General features: G+C 35.3%; 1 pseudogene; it reads left to right on the top strand.

Annotated features, from left to right (window-relative positions):
- The first annotated feature begins 12276 nt into the window (after positions 1 to 12276).
- On the top strand, positions 12277 to 13660 carry LOC105476127 (ataxin-3-like; annotated as a pseudogene).
- Positions 13661 to 23417: the final 9757 nt, after the last annotated feature.

The following is a 23417-nucleotide window of genomic DNA, read 5'->3' as shown; positions in this document are numbered from 1 at the left end:
ACTTGTTTTTTTCACACTAGAACTGAAACACTGGCTATTCCTGTGTCTCCAGGCTGCCAGTCTTTGGACTAGAATGGCACCATCAATTCTCCAGGTTGCTGACTTATCCTAAAGGTCTTGGGACTTGCCTGCCTTCATGATTACATGGGCTAAGTCCTTATAGTTTATCAATCAATTATCTATCTATCCATCTATCTATTTATTTACAAAGCAATATACAAATAATTGAAATTTACTGCTCAAATTCTGCGTGTATTCTGAAAAAAGGTGAATGCAATAAAGAAACTGTAACAGCGTGTGGCTTACCCAGAGTGAGACATAGTCAGAAATGTTTGTTTTTTATAAAAATTAAATCAGATAATCAGAAACCCATATGTATGTACTCCATAGATTATTAATATGAATTATTCTAATCATTTACATATTCATGTTAAAATACTTTGTATTGATTACTGCATTACTCAACTTCTGTTAAGTAATTTAAATGATCATCTCCAAAAATCAGACACATACAGCATTAGGCATTTATTTCTTGTTCTTGGGTCTCCCTGTTGGCTTGGGCAGTTTGGCCACATTTCAGCTCCATATGTAGCTGCCAAGAGCATCTTCTTATCAAAGATGTGAAGAGGCCACAGAGGATTCATCCTCTCCCTAAATGTTGTAGATAGGTAGGTGGATAGATGGATGGATGGATAGATAGATAGATAGATAGATAGATAGATAGATAGATAGATAGGTAATAGATAGAGATTATGGATAAGTAATATATAGTGGTTCCATGTAACTTGTGGCGTGAGGTCTAAAATTAAATATGTGCTGCATTGACATTTGGTAAAATGAGGAGGGGCCCCAAATGACCTAATTGGCAAGATTCCTGCCTGCTCTACTCTTGCAGATAAGGACACCTAGCCAAAGAAACCTCCTTATCTCGGAGAACAGGTACACTTTCTGCTTATCTCTGACTGGTGGGTTTCAGTTTCCTGTCGGCATTCAGAATTATGCAAACAACACAAGGACTTCCCCACAAGGAAATCAAAAGTCACTCTACTCTAGATTCTACAAAGCCTGCATCCCACAGTACCTGGTTGGTCATTCCATTCCCAAGTGCAACTGCCAAATATGGTATGGGTTGTCCTCCTCCACTGGACTGTGAGTGTAAGTGACTAATGAACTGCTGTCCATTTCATCTGTCCAGTGTTAAGAGTCATGTGTTCAACCATCTTCATAATCCTAAGGCAGGAATTCCTCCTGTATTAATGGGGTTAATAGGACACAATAAAAATATAACATGAAAAATAGATTGGTAAAAGCATGAATTGAAATGCTTAGGCATTGAGGGCCTTTTCTAGATTTTATTCTGACAGTGCACATGTTGCAGCATATTCATAAACAATATTAACATGAGGCAAGTAACAGAGAGAAACAGATCTGAAGGTTTGTAATTTCAGTTATTGCATTTTAAAATAATAGTATACCTCAACATTTCTTCTCATCATTCCCCCTTAAATTCTCCCACCTGCCCTAGTTCTCTTACCTAGGGAATAAGTCCATACTTTTTCTTGTAATAAAATTATTAAAAGCTGATAATATTTCTAAAGTGTACTTAAATAATGATTTGGAGCCAGTTTATTCAAAAATCACATTTTTACTAACTTAACCATAGATTTGGAAAGCATGCAATTTTTTACCATTTGGCAAAAAAATCTGTCTTCATTAATTTTGACATTAATAATGAGTTTTTATGAGTTGTAAGCTAGAAAAATTATGAACCATTTGAGGCTCTATTGTATATATATATATATTTTTTTTTAACCTAGTAACTCAAATAGTATTTAATGTGTTATAATGCACATAGAATTTATCTAGAGCTGGTATAAACAGCAAGGTACAAATATGATTTATCATGTTTCCATATCATTTTAAATATTTTTTGGCTATCATGAATATTTATAAATAAGTGAAAAGATTATTATTATTTGCAACTCTGTACAAGTTTCACTGTTGAAAAGCTGAGACTGTATAAACCTGTCTAAAAGCTGTACTATTCCAAAATCTTGTAGATGCAGTTATTTTATTTTAAAAAGTACATATATTGAGTTATCCTGAACTTCAGACTTCTTTATCAGTATTATCATCTAGAATTCTATTAGTGTTTCCATTTTGGTCTAAAGCATCATTATCTCTTCCCAGTATTGTTTCAATAGCCTCCTAAACTGATCTCACTACATCTCCTCTATACTCCCTAGAAACTTTTCTTCATCCTGCTTCTATATTAATTTCCTTTTCAATGTGCACTCTTTTGTGGCACTCTTCTAATCAAAATTATCCAATAATTTCCTATCTCAGAGAGAAAAGCAAAATATAAATGGTTTTCAAATTTGGCTCTACATTCAGTCACCAGGGCTTTTTAAATTTGTTATGACTAAACCTTAGCCCAGATCAACTGAATCAGAATTTGTGGAGTTGCTAACCAAGCAATGGTACTTTTGTAGTGATCTTAATGGGCAACTGGGGCTGATAACCACTGACAATTTTGTTCTAGCTCCTACTTCTCTATAACTTTATCTAGCACATTCTTTCTTGCTAACTCTACTGCAGTCACATGGCCTGGTGGGTTGTCCTCAAACTGCTACTGCCATTAGATAAAGAAGGATCTCCTTTTCTGAGCTGGGTATTTTAAATGGTTCTAGTCGGCCTTCCTATAGCAATACTCTTCCCCTAAATGGGAGTCTGTGGAGACAGAGAATGTACCAATGCACATACCCATTCTAGTATATGCTACAAACACCTGGAATCCCATAATTCCCTATGAAAAAGATTCTAATCCCACCTCCAGGGCCTTCACAAGTCTCTTCCCTGGACCATATTCACAAGTGTGGTGGCCCGAAGAGTGTCCAAAGGCTGTGTTCATTCGGAAGTAAATAAGAGTTTGGATATGGAAGATAAATTCCCACAAACACATGTGACCCTTTGTGGTGTGATACAAAAGCCCGGGGTGGAAAAAGAAAGGAGGTGAATATCAGTCTGCTGTCCCACTTTGAGGGCTTGCCCTTCCCACAATGGTATATGCTCCTGTGTGGAATTTCAGAGTCCCAAATGCCAGGTCATTATAAAGGTTTAATTGTCAAATACAGATTATAGTGATTTGTTAACTTGATTTATCGTTTTAAAATATTTAAATATATGGTTTATAAACCTCCATTTGTACTTTGGTCCATGACTCTACAAATGTTAAGAATGGGCGATCTCGAACACGTGAAGCATGATCTTGTATTGAGGACTTTGCGCTTTTGTTCCCTCTGCTGGGAAGTCTACCTCCCAGAGTTCTTCATGGCATTGTATCCCACTTTAAATCTCTGTTTAAATATTATTTTGTCTATGAGGTCTTTTCTAACACTCTTGTTTTGAATGATAATTATCCTCCTCTCCAAATTCTAACATGTTCCATTCTCTAAAGTTTGCAGTATAGTTCTCCAAAAGCTTATCATTGTTGTGTCCTCTGGTGAAATTATCCCATGGAAACAAACACCTGTGTTTTGCAGAGCCTCAAATTCTAGGAATTTGAGAAAGAAAAGCAAAATGTCACGAGTGAATACAAGAGGTAATAGAAATAGAGGTAATAGAAATGACTCTCATTTTCACCCTTTGATTTCTAGACAGTGAATTTTGAATAGGAGAAGAACATAAAAACTATATAGTGGTTTCTGATATGAAGCATATACCATATTATGAAGGACATTATTTCAGTCTGCAAGGTGTTTGCTGCCCAGCTGGTACCATAACTGAGTAGTCAGAAACAGCTAACCCATCATGCTCTCAGGCTACCTGCTTCAGTGTAGTGAGGGAAATGGTAAGACTAGTTATGTCAACAAGTATGAGCTCATTGCCTAACTTTGTTTGTTACAAAATAAGTTCCCTGTTCAAAAGGAATGATGTGAAGAATACTCAGGAGGTCATTAAAGTATTTGATAAGTCCATAGATGATGAGTTTAACTAAAGCATTTTGGATAAGGAAGTTAAATTAATACCAGAGTATCTCTTCTAGAGACAACAAAGCACTGCCCTTTTCACAATGAAAGCTGTTGAACGTAATCAGCATGCCAGTATCCCCCTGGGGAATGGCACAGTATTAGAGCTTGTTATTGATCTCTGCTGTTGGCATGTTGGTCACTCACCCATAGTTAGCCAGATCAAGCTGGCTGTCAAAGCCCCATATTACTGAGCACAGCATAACATCCATCCCTGCTGATATAACCACTAAGTTCCTATGCCCACTGGGCTACAACAGAGATATCTGGGTAGATAGACTGATTTTCATCCACAGAACAGTTCCACTTGTCCACATGGGTTTGAAGATTGCCATCTGCTGAAATGGTTTTTGGTTTTCCTTCATACGGAACACAAATATCATTAGATTTTGTGCCCATTCAGAGGAAGCTTATCTACATAATTCTTCCCAGAATTCCTTGTCACCAGTTTCCCAATTGTGTTCCTTCCATGTCCCTGACCATCCAACCAGATAATTTGCCACTTGTCATGAATGACTTCAGATCATTACATCTGGCATTTCTTCTTTTCGGTAAAATGAACAATCAGGTGTACTGCTCAAAATTCTGCCAACTGGAAAGATTTTCCTTTATCATTATTTTAAAAATGATTTTCCAGTATGAAGCTAAAACTTTGTAGTGCTCCATATTCAGGTAGTATCAACATATTATGTAGAATCATTTATAAATGGGCTAGAGTATTGTTTTTGGTCTAATGGACATAAGAAACCATAACAAGTATTGAAAGTGAGGAAGCAATTTAACAGGCATATGAACAATGGACATGTGGACCACTTTCTAAGATGCCTTATTTGAGCCTGCAGGACTTACTTGAACTCAATCTCATATATAACAATTTTGCTTGATGATGAAGTGCTGCTGTGCTCACCTAATTTTATGGTTCGGTCAGTCAGACAACATCCTTTTCATGATGTTCACATTATAAATTTGTTGCTGATTGTCAAGCATTCAGTCTCTACTCAGGCTCTGTAACATGCCCAGATCTTTTTCTTAAAATAAGGATAGTTATCCTTAGAGAGTGGCGTAATTTTGTTAAAATCTTTAGAGTTGCATTATGATTATCCGCACATGCCTGCCCAGTGCTCTGTACAGCATACCTGGTTGTCATAGATAAGTCAAGAAAAATTGGATCTGCTGAATCATATGGTCCAAGTGGCAGAGCAGTTTGCAAGCAACCTAGACCTGCTAAAGAGCCTTTTCTTGATTTGAGCCACACTCCAAACTAGTAGCTTCTCAGGTTACTTGATAAAAGTTTTGGATTAGCAAGCCAAAGTGAGATATTTGTCACTTAGTAAATCTAAAAATCTCAATAAACATCATGCCTCTCTCTTAATTTAAGGAGGGGACAGATGTGGCAACTTGTCTTCAATTTAGAAATTGTATCTTACATTGTCCCAGGCTACTAAATCACTACAAAGCATGATGAAAAACAACAACAACAACAACAACAAAAACTAACTAAACTAAAAATCCATGTAGTTGGCCTGTAATCAATAAGAATAAATGAAATTCGAACTTGCGTTTTTGTCTTACTGCTTTGAAGCCTCCAACTTTGATAATGTTCATGACCTACAATACAGTTGATGCACTTTACTATGGAATTTCAAAAGCACTTGGCCAAGTACTTGAAAATGCTGAAGACAGAGACTCAGTGGGACCTCCAGGTGCTGCAGATCCAACTACTTCCTCATGCCAACAAGATAATCTGGCAGACTTGTACAATGTGAGCTATCTGAAACCATACCTAACTTTACATCAAATTTCGGAGTTTAAACATGGGCTGCTGCTGCTTCACTTCCACCTTCTAAATCACAAAATTTATTTTGTGGCCAACACTGCACTAGAACCTTAAAGGAAAGGGAATTTCAAATTATGTAATTCTAGTTTAGCTAAATTGATACAAGACAACATCACATTAATTATTTCCATGTTAATTTCCTCTTCCTTTAATAGCCAGAATCTACATAATTATTTTGAAGTCATACTCATGTTTCAAAATTTAACAAGATGTACTATGTCTTTTGCAACTGTAACTCAATTATTGACACCAATCTCTTCTTTCAAGGCAGTTAAGTGATGGTTCACTAGACTTGTAAGCGCACCCAAGGTAACTAAAAGAAAAATTCATACCTGTAAAAATCAGATTGAATTATTAAATATTTAAAAATTCTGACAAAATATTCAGGAAATATTTTATAATTTATCAAAATACATTGCTTTACACATTTCTTAGTGCATGAACCTCTTAAAAATGAATATATAGTCTATGTCATTTTATCAGTTTACGGAATCTATTTCTACATTCTTTCAACACGTCTATTAATTGACTACCAGATTACTGGAACATGGTGCAGAGTTTATAATAGTAATCAAGGTAAGCAAGTCCCAATTGTAAAATAATTAGTATTCTGGAAGATAAAGGGGAGGGGGGAGAGGAAAACCAGGTAATAAAAAGTAAAAGTACTATACTAAACCTCAAGTAAAGTTTTATGAGGTAAAGAAAACAGAGTACTGTGGGAGAGAAATATAAGTCTATCTAAAGGAAGTTACTTCTGTTAGATAGAATTTGAACTGGAAAAGCAATGACAAGAAGGTGATCACTGTAGGGAAATCTAAGATAAGAGATCTAAGATAAGAGTGCTCCAGCAAGATACTAAGGAAGGGGAGCAAGCTTGGCATGTTGCAGGAGAAAAATAAAAATGAAAAACAATGGAGTGTCTGGAACATAATGAGAAAGGCATGAGTGTTGCTGGATGAAGTCAGAGAAATAGCTGTACTCAGAATATGTAGCATTTTATAGGCTATGGTAAATAATCAATATATGTTTTCTTTCACAGCCTTGAATTTTTGAAGTGTGTAGACCAAATATTTTGCAGAATGCGCCTCTCATTGAGCTTATTTGATGTGTCCTCATGATTAGATTTAGGTTATGCATAGGCATACCAAGGAGGTAATATTGGGTCCTTAGTGAATCATGTCAAGAGTCATGATATCTCCAACTTGCTGTCAGATGGCTCCAAAAACAATCAGTGTAGTGGAGGAGGGAGAGGAGAAAGAAGGTTGGGAGAAGGAGAGAACAACAAGGAGTGATAAAACAAATGGATAGAAACATTTTAAAAATTACCATCTGTATACCCTTTGTTTAGGTATGAAAGTTCTTTGTTCTATTCTTCTAACTTTTATGTAATTTTGAAATTATATATAAAAATAAAAATTACCCAAAGTAATAAATAAATAAATAATATTGATTATCTAAATGTGATATGGAGACAAGTATTTTTAGTATAGGAATGGGATGATATAAATTACATTTTAAAAATACCTTCTCTTTTATGAACAGAACAGATCCTTTAAAAGTGGTCAAGTGTAGAGACAGGGAAATTAATCAGGAGACCATAATGATAGCCAATCCAAGAAGTAATGGTGACTTTAACTGGATTTTATTCCTAAGGATAGAAATAAGTGGCTATAAAATATGTTGGAAGTAGAAAAATAGGGCTTATTAATGAACTGAATTTAGAGTTATGTGAAGTAATAACCAATCAAGAACCTTCTTGGTTTCAATTATGAGCAAGTGTGTAAAATGTGTTGCCATTTACTGCGATTAAAAGCCTGAATTCGGAAAAGTTTTGACAAGGAGTTTAAGGGGATGGAAATTATGAGCTATGTTTTGAAAATGTAAAATGTGACATTAGTATATAATATCCAAGTAAAGATATGGATAATTTGAACAATATAAGTATTTTGTGAGTCCAAAAGAGTCAAATGTCATCAATTTCATATGATTCCATCACCTAATATTATGTGGCTGTGGATATGAATCTGCAGTTCAGAGAAAAGCTCAGATTTAGACAGAGATTTGAGAAGCATTGGAATATTGATGTTATTTAAAGCTGTAAAACTGGATGTGGTCACATAGGAAAAAATGTAAACAAAAAATAACTATAGGTGAGCTAACAACAAGATATTTATAAATAAAAAATTGAGGCTGAGCACAGTGGCTCCTACTTGTGACTTCCCAAAATTTGGGGAAGCCAGGGTGGGAGGATTGCTTGAAGTCAGGAGTTCAAGACAAGCTTTGGCAACATAGGGAGACCCCTGTCTCTATAAAAAAGAAAAATAAACAAAAAAATGAGTCAGGTAGTCCTAGCTTGTAGGTAGGCTGAGGTGGGAGGATTGCTGGAGTCCAGGAGTTGAAGGCTACAGTGAGCTATGATTGTTCCACTGCACTTCAGCCTGGGTGATAGAGCGAGACACTATCTTAAGAAGAAAAGAATAGATTAAGAAAACAAGTATAACAAGAAATTTCAGAAAAAGCAGATGAAGTGATTAAAATTATTTGTATTTTCTTCAACAAAATATTAAAACTATTTTTCAGTTTGATCTTTTGGCATTGCTGTGTTTCATTCCCTGTCACATAAATAAATAAATAAATACAATCTTCTGAGTCACTATGAGTCTATAAAGTTGACTCTTGATTTAATAAAGAATCTTAGCAAACCTTTTCAAATTTCACAACCCTAGGACTTACCTAACTGCAATATTCAATGTTTTATATGCTGCTCCAGCTTCTACCAACTGTACAATAAACTACTAACAGTTTAAAATAGACTAAAAAAGAAATACACAACCATAATACTTTCTTATGTTTTATTGTGCAATAAATTTGACATAAAGGTTCCAAACCCACATTTACTTGATACATGGTGCAATGTAAACTGATAATTTCCACTTTCTCTTCTCCTTCTCTTCTCTTTTCATCAACAGACTGTTGACTTGTTTATCTTATATTCAGGAGCCCCATCAAGGAGAAGTATATACTTGCTATATACATCAAAGCAGCATTTTTCAAATTGCTACTACTTGGTAGCAAAACCAAAAATGTAACATGAAAATGAAAATAACTTAATAAATGATATAAAATTGCTCCTAGGGTAAATCTGGAGGACCAGGCTGAAAAATTAAGCAAGAACAAGATAACTAACCAGTAGACAACAGGCTACTGAAACAGACTGGCTAGATGCTACTCTGAACATTAATGTTTGTGGAAACAGCCCTGTCATCACTCAGGAATGCCACTCTTGGAAATTTGATCATTTTAACTTAAATAACCTCAAACTTTTCTTGAATAACTTTCACTCTCCCTTAACATTCAATGCCTGAGAAAGAAATATGTGAATTCAAGCTCAACCCAAGTTTATATGTCTATGAGCTATTAGGGTATGAATGTAGGATGGGGCCCTGCCTGCTTCAAGTTCCACCATCACACTAGGGATTCCTTGACAATTCAAGGGATATTTACACGATGGATAATTAACAAGTAACAAATATCTACTATAACCAAAATTATACATACAATCTTCTTTTATTTAGAAAAAATTTATCCTATATGACATAATACAAATATTTCTTGTACAACTGAAACAAATTTCATTTTCAAGGGAAAATTGCCTAAAATTTCAGTAATTTTTGCATCCAATTCTGTTTGAATTCTGTAGAAAATACTTACTGCTTTTCACAGGAGGAAATTTGTTACAATATAAATATAAGTGCAAACACTAGCAAAGATTTAAAAATGGATACTCTAGTTTATAACATATAATTTACAAATTACCTCCTCTATCACCCATTTCAAATTCTTCTGGTTTTGAGACAGCAATCTCAACCTGACAGGGTTCTCTACCTAATTCTATGATCCAAACTTATGTTAATAAATATCTGTGACTTTGGTGTTCCTGCCTGTACAGATTACAATAACATTTAGGCCTCTGTGCTGTTATGCTAGTGGGTGTAGTAGGGGGTCATCTGAATTCTATTCATATTCTTTCCTCCTTTATGTAATATTTATCTATTTGGATCATGAGGATTGATCATGCCAGCCAATATAAATACCCTGTTTTGACTTTTGATTTAATCATGTGAAAAGCTACTTTGGCCAGAGATAATCTCATCTAAATCAACATGACTCATCTTGGAAGCATTCTTCAGAACCCAGACTTTCAAATGAGCAAAGCCACGAATCATGGGTGATAACAATAGACCTTTTTCCCAACTATGTATTTAGGTGTGATTCAACTTCTGTGCTTTGTCTCCAACTGCATTCTGCTTATGGGAGGACATTTTTCAAAGATTGGTTGTTAGTTCAAAACACATTATATAGTCTTCAGGACAACATCATAACTATTCAAGTTTCAGGCTCATGCGTTGGGGAAGAGAGGGAGATATATTAAGTATTTGGAGCTCATCAAGGTGACTAGCATTATGTAGTCCCTCTGGTTGCTTTGGACAGCAGGTGGAACAGAGGCCCTAGAAATCACTGAGTGGTGACCAAAAGAAAATGCCATAGAATAATGTAAACTATGCTTATTTTTAAAATGGCTTTTGACTGATTTTTCACCTAGAGCCCTGATGGACTTATTAGAGGACACTTTTAGGAAATTTATTCTAGTTCTCAAATACTAAGTTATATGGACTTATCTTGATCATGTGTGGGGCCGCCTGCCTCTGAGGTAACCTCCATTGGTCTCCACCTCCTAGTATTGATTCCATTGTACAGTCCATTCCCACCTTCTACTAGGGTTGATCGATGTGGCCAATAGAATATGAGAGATTGATGGTATGTTGCTTCTGTGATTGAGTTATAAAATATATTGTGACCTCCATCTTGGTCCCTCTTTTTGTTTTTGTAATTTCGATAGTTATAGGAGTACAAGGGGTTTTGGGTGACATGAATGAATTGTATAGTGGTGAGGCCTGGAGTTTTAGAGTATCCATTACCTGAATAGAGTACCTTGTACCTAATAGATGATTTTTCATCCTTCACCCACCTCAAACCCTCCCTCCTTCTGAGTCTCCAATTTCTATTATGCCTCTCTGCACGTCTTTGTGTATCCACAGCTTAGCTCTCACTTCTAAGTAAGAACATGCAGTATTGCATTTTCCATTTCTGAGTTACTTCACTTAGGATAATGGCCTTCAGTTCCATATTTAAAAAATTCATTATTGTATTCTTGTTTATGAGTATTTTTCCATGTTGTTAATATACCACATTTTCTTTATCCACTCATCTGTTGATAGCCATTTAAGTTGATTCCACATCTTTGCAATTGTGAAATCTGCTGCAATAAACCTATGCATGCAGGTGTCTTTTTAAAATAGTGACTGCTTTTCTTTTGGGTACAAAACCAAAACTAATAAATAGGACCTAATTAAACTGAAAAGATTCTGCACAGCAGAAGAAATATTTAATAAACAGTCTACAGAATTGGGAAAAAAAATGCAAACTTTACATCCAACAAAGATGTATATCTTTATACATCTAATATCTTTATACAAACTAATATCCAGAATCTACAAGGAAGTCAAACAAATCAGCCAGAAAAAAAGTCAAATAATCCCATTAAAAAGTAGGTAAATGACAACAACAGACATTTCTCAAAAGAAGATACAAAAATGGCCAACAAATATTTTTAAAATGCTCAGTATCACTAATCATAAGGGAAATAAAAATTAAAACCTCAATGAGATACAACCTTACTCCAGTATGGGTATTGGGCATTATTAAAAAATCAAAAACAATAGATGTTGGTGTAGCTGTAGTGAAAAGGGAATGTTTATACACTGTTGGTGGGTATGTGAATTAGTATCTCACTTTTTTAAGTGACTTACCAGGGAGAAGTCAGCTGCAAGGGAGCACAGCTTTCTGTTGAGACTCATGTGATAATCAACCGAGACTTTCTGCCATTGACCATACAAGTGAGCTACCTTGGAAGCAGGTCCGTCAGTCTCTGTCAACTTTCAGATGACTGAACTTTGACTGACAGCTTTACTAAAATCTTATAAAAGATCCTCAATCAGGATCAGCTATATAAACCACTACTGAATTTCTGATCTTAAAAACTATGTGAGATAATAAATGCTTGTTGTTTTAAGCTGCTATTAATAATGTTTAGAGCAATTTTCACAGTAATAGAAAATTAAGTCTGTTAGGAGGGTTATCTTAAAAACATTAAAGAGCTATATTAATAACCATTACTAGAAGCCCATAGTCCTTATGATTTTGGACTATTGTCATAGAATCCTTTGGATGTCAGTTTAATATGATATAATTTTTGTACTACTCAATGGAGATAATTAAATATCAAGCCCATTAACCAAAGAAAGTGGGATACATTTTTTTTCAACAGAAATTTTGGTATGCCACAGCAAGAAAAAACATTAAAGCATAATTAAGATATCTTAGTGTAAACAGATGTTTTAGAAAACACAAAGTAGGAAAATGAAAACACAGTGAAACAATTTTTGAAATTAAGATAATTGGTTAAAAATGGAGCTTCTTTGACAAATAAACAAGTAGTCAATCTTTCATGAGAAACAAGAAGGCTCGCTTTGTACTCAACATTGCTGGCATGATTTATTATAAGGAGAATATCTTAGCCCTGTGGAATTATCTTCAATTGTACATCAGCTAGATGCAGAACAGAGGATGAGAATGGCAGAAGGAAGAGTTTCTAGAGAAGAAACTAGAAACGCATTTTTACAGTAGCCTTCTGGAAATAGAAGTGACAGGTTTTTTTTGCTTTTGTTTTTGTTTTTTCTCTATTCAGATTATAAGCAATGCCTTGCAAATTTGGAGTTTAGACCTAATCTTGTTCAATAGTCCGGAGTATCAAAGGCTCAGGATCAACTTTATAAATGTAAGATAATTTACATGCAATTACAAAGAATACTTGTTTACAGTTAGAAAGTTAGGAGAACAATGTTTAATTCGAATACTTTCTTGAGGGTTTCAGACTTAACATCAGATAACTACCTTGCACTTTTCTCAGCTCAATTACAACAGGAATGTTATTCTATATTTCTTGTTAAGGACGACCTGCCAGACTATGAGGCCAACCAACTCCTGCAGATGATTAGGCTCCAATAAATGCATCGACCAAAACTTATTACAGAAGACTTAGATAAAGTAACAGCAAAGGTTCCATGAAACAGATCTGGAATGAGTCTTAGAGACAAATGAATGGTCAGAAATGTTACATGAGGAGGAGGAATTGCAGAGGGCTCCGGGACTAAGTCGCCTAGTAATTGACCTGGAAGGTGAAGAAGCACATCTCTGCAGAGCTATTCAGCTAAGTATGCAAGGCAATTCCACAAATTTATCTCAAGATGTTCCATAGACCTCAGGGACAAATCTCACTTCGAAAGAACTTTGGAAGAGAAGAGAAACCTATTTGAAAAGCAGCAGCAGCAGCAGCAGCACCAGGTAGATTCACCAGGACAAATTGCATATCCATGTGAAAGACTGACCACAAGTTCAGGAGCATTTGAGAGTGATCTAGGTGACATGACTGAATAAGCCATGTTTCAGGCAGCTGTGATCATGTCTTTAGAAACCGTTGGAAGTAAATTGAAAACAGAAGGAAAAAATATCATTCAAAAATAATTTAGGCTGGGTGTGGTGGCTCACATCTGTAATCCCAACATTTTGGGAGGCCAAGGTGGGAGGATCACTTGAGGCCAGGAGTTCGAGACTAGCCTGGCCAACATGGTGAAACCATATATCTACTAAAAATACAAAAAAAAAAAAAAAAAAAGCCAGTTGTGGTGGTGCACATGTAGTAATAGCTATTCGGGAGGCTGAGGTATGAGAATTTCTTGAACCCTGGGGCAGAAGTTTCAGTGAGCCGAGATCATGCCTCTGCATTCCACTCTGGGTGACAGAGTGAGACTCTGTCTCAAAAAAATAAAATACAGGTAAATAAATAATTTAAATACTCCTATTTTTCCAATATTATCCCGTGTGATTACAGCATAGGATTCCAACATTATACTGTAGGATAACAGCACAGCTCCACTTTGGTAATGTGTTAAGTACATGAGGAAATAAGACTTTCAGATGACTTGCAAACAAAATGATGAGAAAGCAGGAAAATGCATCAGTTGTGGTACTAAATAATGATATTTCAAATATTAGCCTAACAGGCATTCAGCAATTAAAGAAATTTAAAATATATATATTTTTAAATTGATCTTCTTTTCCTCACCATGGTTAATTTAGGTACTTAACCAGGCCTTTCATACTCTTACCTAAGTACTGGATTATAACAAGAAGATGGTATAATTCCAATGTAATTTTTAAAAATTCTCTATGAGTTGTATTTTCTTCCAAAGTTAACATTTGTATTCATTGCATCATACTGAAATATGGTTTTCTGTATTTTTTTTATTTTAATAATAAACACACCTCTATTGACACACACGCTTGTGAGTATGGCTCTATTTATCTATGGGATTTACCACCTGATGAAGTTTTGTAATTATGACAATTTAATTCAGTGCTTTTCTCTAATTAGGCCCACTGTAAAGACATTTTAAATTGAATTTAATTGTATTAATAACCTCTGATTGACACTGGACTACTATTATTTTAATAGTTGTCATCAACTGTCTTAAATACTTTTGGCAGAAATATATTTTTCCCAACACTGTGTGAAAGAAAACTCACCTGAAAGCAGGATAAATTCTAAAATGCCAACTGTTACAGTTTCTATTTTAAGGACATCTTAATAGTTATAAAGGACCACTTAGGAAAGATATAAATACGTCTCTCTTTTTTTCTCCACTTATACTATGCAAATTAGCCCTGAATACCTGAGGACCCCTGATTGAATTATGAAAAGTAGCTAAATCATTTACAGGCACGTATGCATGCGTGCATGTGAATGCGTGCGTGTGAGTGGTGATAATGACATAAGAACTGAGACACTGGAAAGTCTTTTGGAGGGGAATTTGTTGCACATTTTAGTGTGTATTTTAAAAACAAGGCAATAGATAAGAGAAAATATTTGTAAGTAGCAGATCTTCAGAATCCTTGACAAATCAAAAATATATAATATGAAAAATGCATCAACAATGGCATACATATCTTGTCATTGATTGAGAGAACATATCTGTTGGTTGGACACTGGAAATAATGGAGAGAAATAAAATGCTCTCAGTAATTTACAATGAACAGTAGAAGAGAGCATAATAAAATCCAGGTGCTTCCTCTTCCAAACTAGTCTTTGGCTAGACACAAAGACATGACAGTGGTTGGTGATTAGGTTAGAATGTATGCCTGGAAATGAGGACAATACCAATAAAACAAATATCTATTGCATTGTCATCATTCTACTTTCTGTGAAGGATAATATGGGGAAAACTAGAGAAAAAATGGTTCCTATGACAATATAATCATAGCAGTGTCTACCACCTGGCATTCAGAAATAATGGCTTCCTGCACCTACCTGCACCTACCATTTGCAAAGCTAATTCTGCATTCTTGTTAATGGAAATCCATACCTTGAGAGAAAATGATAGGTGTTGTAATTTATAATATTCTGCTTTACTCCAACAGCACAAGATCATTTCAGTTTCTGTTTACTCATCTGTCAAAGTTTTTACAGGAACACATATTTTTAGCCATAACACCTGCATCTAGAATCTCATATATGTTATGCAAAATATACTTAAGATTTTCGGTTTGTTGCACATGCACTCAAGATATGTTTCTTATGTTAAATAGCGATGACGACAGGTGTACCAAATCAGCCTGTTATGTTTGTGGAGCTCAAAACAAAATACTGCTGCATGTCTTTTGCATTTTAAAAACCTAACAAATACCATACTTCAAGATGATTAAATCTGGAAATCTATTTTTAATTGTTCCTCTTCTCTCTTTTGCTTTCACCTCTGATGGAAGTCTTTCCTGCTGCCATTTCCATCTATACTATCCCCTGCAGGTTCATGAATGAGAATAATTTCTACCTAAAAACATGACTAAAAATGAAGGAAAAAGCCTTGTTTTGAGTTTTTCATAACTCTTGTTTGAATGACTAATAGTGGTTAGAATGCTGGAGTTATGTTAGGAGATTTAATGGTGTATTCAGTCACATTTAAATTTTTTCTTTTTTTAACATTTTATGTGAACATTTAAATGTTGGATCTTTCAGTTAGGGAAGCTACACAAACAGCTACACCAGGAGATCTCCAACACAGAATTTTCTACTTACCTGGTCTCTGTGTCTTGTGTTCCTGAGAAATCTGAATAATGTGTCTTTGGGGCAATAACTGAATATAATTTTCTGTATTTCTCTGTTCCAGCACCATGTTTATGTGGAGATGAGGCATATAGATTTTTCTCTCTGTATCTCTTTCTCTCCGCCTTTCTCTCTCTCTTAGATTTGTTTATAGTATATAGATATTATATAGCTATAAAGACTACATATATAGAGATAATATATATACACACACAGAAATATTTAACAAAATTTATAATAAAACTTTTATATTTCACCTTTTAGTTTTCCTTCACTCTTTTCCTTCATTTTTTTTGAGAGTTTTCTATATATTTTATTTCAAATGAATTTTAAGTATTATATATACTACATGGTATGTGTATGTGTGTGTGTATATATCTCTCATATATATGTGTGTATATATATGTATCATATATAATATGCACATTTTACTTATGATTGAAACAGGTGAGTTCCTTTATTTCCTTTGCAGGACATGTGACAGGGGATTGGCTTGCCTCTTTAGTTGCACTACAGCTCAAACCCCTAGGGGGAGCATGCAGATGGGCAGGTGCAGAGGCCCAGGTGAGTGCTATGGTCTCTTGGCCCCACGGTAGTGTCTAGGGGTGACTGCCTGCAGCCCCAGTGTTACAAAGCTCTTTCAGCTCTGCCGTCTGCAGACAGATTGAATGTTAATCAGGTCAATGGGCCCTCTGCCTTATCACAAGGGCAGAGAGCCAGTGTGACAGCCTTCTGTATCCTGAGTTCTTGCCCAGTGTCCCAGAAGAATCGGATCACAGGTGGCTTGAAGGATGAATGTCAGGTTTTATTGAGTGGCAGAGGTGGCTCTCAGTGAGGTGGATGGGGAGCTGGAATGTGGAGGAGTGGGGGAGATCATTTTCTCCGGGAGATTATCCAAGGGGAGACTGTCCAAAAATGGCTGAACTCCTCTTGACGTTCGGGTACCTCTTTTCTCCTTCTCTGCCACGCCATCCTGCTGCTCCCTGCAATGCCATCCTGCTGCTCCCTGCCACTCCCTGCCACTCTCTTCCGCTGTCTGCTGCTCTCCACAGCTCCTCTTGATGTACAGTCATGTGGGTGTGTGTCCACTAAGGTCTCCGGTTTATATGGGCACAGGATGGGAGGCATGGTGTGCCAGAGTGGACTTGGAAAATGCAACATTTTGGCACAAAAACAGGAGTGCCTGTTCTCACTTAGGTCTGCAGGCACAAGTCTGAGAATGGAACCCTCACCAGCGACCCTGCCCTTCTCTACCCAGAACTTCTCTGCCACCTTCTGTATCACCATCATATATGTATTTATAGAATATATGATAAATACATGAATATATATTTATTATATTATATACATTTAGTATTTTTATATATATACACACACACACATATATTACACACACACACACACACACACACTTGATCTGGACATTTCTAAAACCAGTTTTAGATTCTGACTATATTCAAACTTGATATTTTCTACAAGAGCCAAAAATTGAACAAGATTTTTTCATTCTCAGGGGTATTTTAAAATAACAACAAAAAGTTTTAATCAGAATTTGGTTGTTTTTTCTCAATTTGCCTTTGTCTTTTTAAGTGAGGAGAGTTGATTCATAATTTTTAAAAGATTGGGTTTCTTTTTGAAAGGTGTCTGTTCATATCCTTTGCCCACTCTTTAATGGCATTGTTTGTTTCTTTCCTGTAAATTTGCTTAAGTTCCTTGCAGATTCTGTATATTAGCCCTTTGTCAGATGGATAGATTGCAAAAATTTTCTCCCATTCTGTAGTTTTCTGTTTACTCTGTTGATAGTTTCATTTGTTGTGCAGAAGCTCTTTATTTTAATTAGATTCCATTTGTCATTTTTTGCTTTTGTTCGAATTGCTTTTGGTGATTTCATCATAAAGTCTTTGCCCATGCCTATGTTCTGAATGGTATTGCCTAGATTTTCTTCTGGGGTTTCAAAAGACATGCATGTGGCCAATAAACGTATGAATAATAGCTCATCACTGATCATTAGAGAAATGCAAATCAAAACCACAATGAGATACCATCTCACGCCTGTCAGAATGGTGATTATTAAAAAGCCAAGAAACAACAAATACTGGTTAGGTTGCAGAGAAATAGGAATGCTTTTACACTCTTGGTGGGAATATAAATTAGTTCAACCACTGTGGAAGACACTGTGGTGATTCCCCAAAGATTAGAACCAGAAAAACCATTTGACCCAGCAATCCCATTACTGGGTATATACCCAAAGGAGTATAAATCATTCTATTGTAAAGATGCATGCACACGTATGTTCATTGCAGCACTATTCACAACAGCAAAGACATGGAATCAGCCCAAATGCCCATCAATGATAGACTGGGTAAAGAAAACGGGGCACATATACACCATGGAATACAATGCAGCCATAAAAAGGAACAAGATTATGTCCTTTGCAGGCACACGGGTAAAGCGGGAAGCCATTATCCTCAGCAAACTAATGCAGAAACAGAAAACCGAACACCACATGTTTTTACTTATAAATGGGAGCTGAACAAGGAGAATACATGGACACAGGGAGGGGCACAACACTTCCTGGGGCCTGTTGAGGGAGAGTGTGAGGAGAGCCTTAGGGAAAGGAACTAATGCATACTGGGCTTAATACCTAGGGGATGGGTTGATAGGTGCAGCAAACCACCATGGCACACGTTTACCTATGTAACAAATCTGCACATTCTGCACATGTACCCCAGAACTTAAAAAAAATGTAAAATAATTATTAAAAGTAAAGAAAATCTGACCAACAATTCCATTTATTATTTATTCATTTATTTATTTATTTATTTTGAGACAGAGTCTTGCTCTGTACCCTTGCTGGAGTGTAGTGGCACGATCCTGTCTCACTGAAACTTCCGCCTCCCAGGTTCAAGCGATTCCCCTGCCTCAGCCTCCTGAGTAGCTGGGACTACAGTTGTGCACCACCACGCCCAGCTAATTTTTGTATTTTTATTAGAGATGGGGTTTCACCATGTTGGCCATCGTGGTCTCCATCTTTTGACCTCGTGATCCACCCATCTCAGCCTCCCAAAGTGCGGGGATTACAGGCATGAGCCACCGCGCCTGGCCAACAAATTTTTGTAAGGTTAAACGTATACAAATCGGATGGACAGTCATTCCATTCCTAGGAATTTACACACTGTGTCTGCACAATGATCTGTATGTGTATTCATGATACTTTATTTATAATAGCCCAAACCTGGAATGATAGAATTGTCCAATAACAAGTGAATGTATAAACAAAATGGTATAGTCACACAAATAAAAAAATATATATCGGGTTTGAAGAAGTCTCTTCTCCAATGGAATGGCAGTAGAGACAATAAGAAAGGAAGAAAGAAAGCTAAGAGGTTGAAAGTGAAATGCTCTGTGTGTGTGTGTGTGTGTGTGTGTGTGTGTGTGTGTTTCCTTTCAGCAGATGTAACTCTATGCAGTATAAATATTTCCAGTAATATTTCTTTTTAATTATTTGTAAAATAGAAAGTGTTAATTCAGTTAGGTGTAGTTAGAGCCAAAACAGTTTTCTTTTTAATTTTTAAGCACTTGTAGAATTAACAAAACAAAACAAAACAAAAAAGGGGGTATGAGAAGATACATTGAATAGCAAACAAATTTGAATGTTGAGAAAAACAGGATTAAAAATGATCTTCACAGATTAGAATATAAATGAGCTTTTATACTTTGTGTTTCCGTATCTGGATAACTGGAAAAAAATAACACTAAGAAAGCAGGTGTTGCATTAAAAAAAGAAGTGAGGAAAAAAATCTAGAAGCATGAGATTTTCACTGATTTGAAGCATACACGAATGCCTGAATCAATTGGGATTCCAGCCAAATGAAATAGAACAAGGCAGCAGAAACAAATCATGCTGTGCTTCATGAAAGATATTAGCAGCTTCATAATTGTGCCTTGAAAAGCTTTTCTTTATTTCCGTCTAATTGCCATTAAATTCATCATTTCACAGAGAAGTTAAGGCCAAAACTAAAGGAACATTTCAAAATTTATGTTTCTTATTTATCATTGACATAATAATTACACATATTTATGGAGTACAATGTGATGTTTTGGTGCATGTATACAGAGTATAATAATCAAATCGGGTAATTACCATATCCATCACTATTATCATTTATCATTTATTTGTGACAACACTCAAAATCTCTTTTGGCTTTCTTGAAATATACACTACACTGTTATTTGTTATAGTCACCCTATCATTTTAGGACTCACTTGATCTGCTGAAAAATCAAATCGATTTCCTATCTTAAAAGTCATTCACCAGAGGAACATGATTATAAATTGCCTGAAAAATTATATGGGTGGGTGCTAAGAGATCCCACTGTTGCTTACTTTTCTATTATCCTTTTATCTCTGTTGGAAATCTTGAGAAAAATATTTTCCATTTTTAAAATGGGAACATAGGTGGGAGGTTAGCGATAATTTAAAGGTTATAGCCAATAAATGGCCATTGACATCAAAATTTCTGATTGTAAGTGATGTATTCTTTCAACAATTTGATGTTATTGAACTAAATTGCCCCCACACAGAAGTTTTTAAAAATTGACACAAAAACAAACAAACCAAAAAAATGGGTAGGTATGCGAGCTGATGGATGCGTTAATTTGCTTCACTTTAGTGACAATTTTTTTCACTATGTATATGTATCTCATAACATAATGCCATGTAACTTAAAATTTTTTTTTAATTGCAAATGGAGGAAAACTTCAGAATGTGTCTTTAGGGCTTGGAGAGGAAAAAGGTGCTCTCCTATCAGTGCTGCTGTCACCAGTGGATGTTTCTATATTCACTAAGTTTACATACAAAATTATATAAGTCCTAGAAGCTATACTCCTGGATAAAAGGTAGTGAAAGCAGGTAATAAGATAACACAACAAAACTGATATTTATATCTCAGATTTCCCCATGTTTCCTTAATACCTATATCAGGAAATACAGTTTTAGCTTTAGTAAAATAACTGAGTTTGGAGTTGCTTCTTTATGGCATCAATGCAAGATAACCTGTCTTTTCTCTGGAATGCAGCCAAGTAAGTCTCTCCATTGCTCCATTTCTTCAGATTATCCCTGCCAACACTGGTACCTGGTCAACAGTAAAAAACCAACCAATCCTAAAGTGTCACTGCCAGTGACATTCTGAGTCCCACATGTGTTAACAAACTAAGCATTTTCCAGTTGTTTATTTACCAAAAAAGAAAAAAATACTTTATGCAACTGCAATATTCCTTTAACGTTCTTCCAATATGCATACTCTAGTTAAAGATAGGGTGTCAGTTTGGAAGTAGATTATTTTGAGTCAAAATAAATAATATTCTGCCATGGGATATGACTCAAGTTGTAATATCTCTCCTAATATTATGATCTAGATTGATACTCAAAATCATTAAAATTGGAAAGTGTTCCACCTAAGCTACATATACAAAAGTAATTCGTAATTTCACAACTCAAATATACTCTGGGGTTCATTGCCTTCCTTTGCCATTTTGTATTCTTAAAACCCATTTGAGAACAATGATATTTGTAAGGGCATAACCTACTCATGTTAGGGCCTCTTTCAATTTAATATTGTATTATGAACAGCAATATCTGAAATGCATGTAGATACACTCGATTACCAGAGTGAACACCTTCTTATTTCGAAATAGTAATAAATAGTTGGTTATGTGAAATTGCATACGTAAGACTGGATAGGTCCACTCCTATTTCATTCTCTCCAAAAGCTTCATTGGAAAACGATACAAAAGAATCATTGGAAGGGGACACGAAGTAGTCAGTTCATCCTTATTTGGCTGGTCTTTCTTCCTTCTTTCTTTCCTTTCTTTTCTTTCTTTCTTTCTTTCTTTCTTTCTTTCTTTCTTTCTTTCTTTCTTTCTTTCTTTCTTCCTTCCTTCCTTCCTTCCTTCCTTCCTTCCTTCCTTTCTTTCTTTCTTTCTTTCTTTCTTTCTTTCTTTCTTTCTTTCTTTCTTTCTTTCTTTCTTTCTTTCTTTCTTTCTTTCTTTCTCTTTCTTTCTTTCTTTCTTTCTTTCTTTCTTTCTCTTTCTTTCTTTCTCTTTCTTTCTTTCTTTCTTTCTTTCTTTCTTTCTTTCTTTCTTTCTTTCTTTCTTTCTTTCTCTTTCTTTCTTTCTTTCTTTCTCTTTCTTTCTTTCTTTCTTTCTTTCTTTCTTTCTTTCTTTCTTTCTTTCTTTCTCTCTCTCTCTCTCTCTTTCTTTCTTCTCTTACTTTCTGCTTTCTTTTCTTTCATTTTCCCTTCCTTTCTGCTCTGTCCTTTCTTTTTTGTTGAGATTCAATTTTCCACCATCCCACGGTCAAGGATAGTGACAATCAAATCCCACTCTGACCATAAACAGCAATGAAGGATTCTAATATGTTTTCGGGGAAACACCTGCAGAATAAACTTCCTCTTTGCATAACCTCATTTTCATAGTGAACTAAGTGACCCTTCTCATCTGGGATAAGTTGTGAAGAAACAAGGTGAGGGAGTGAAAAACCTTGACCTGTTATATAAATGACAACACCCTGTGTTTATAGTTCACAATTTCCCCCTACTCTATGGGTAATGAGTTATTATTAATAATGTGAGCATTCATAATATATCATATCATATCACATCTCTGTCTATATATTCATACTGCCTTCTCACACTTGGATAACTGAAAAATAAATATTCTTCTTTCTCAAGGCAGGGGCTATTTTGTTCAACTTGTAGATATGAGAGATTCAGAATTTTCTATTTGAGAGACAAGAAAGGAGAAACTTCAGAGACTATTGTCTTATTTATCTCTATTTCATTTTATACTTTCCTCACTAGAAAAAGTAATGAATAAATAGTTCTTAATAATTTAAGTCAAGGACTCTAGGTTCAGAGAGTTTAGCCATAGATTTTGCTAATTACTGAAAAGGGTTGTGTTCTTATCATTTTTGAAGATCCAGGTCCTTTTGATTTACTGATGAAAGTTATAACTACTTCCCATAGAAAAATCAACATATGCTTTCAACATGTGTTGTATAGAGAATGTCCAGTTTCAAGGAATTCACAGATCTCATGGAGCCTACTCATGGGCTTTCTAAATGGACACAATTTCATGATTTTTAGAGGAATTTAATACCATAATATAAATTGTTTGAATAGTATATAAAAGTGGATATTATGAGTCATTGACAAAATTCTGCTTTAAATCTGAAGGATTTACTCTTGCAGTGACTGGATGTGGTGCTAGAGTCA

Source organism: Macaca nemestrina, chromosome 8, assembly GCF_043159975.1.
Source record: "Macaca nemestrina isolate mMacNem1 chromosome 8, mMacNem.hap1, whole genome shotgun sequence".
In the NCBI taxonomy this organism is placed as follows: domain Eukaryota; kingdom Metazoa; phylum Chordata; class Mammalia; order Primates; family Cercopithecidae; genus Macaca; species Macaca nemestrina.
The sequence above is the reverse complement of the archived record's forward strand: the minus strand, read 5'-3'. Positions and strand labels throughout refer to the sequence as shown.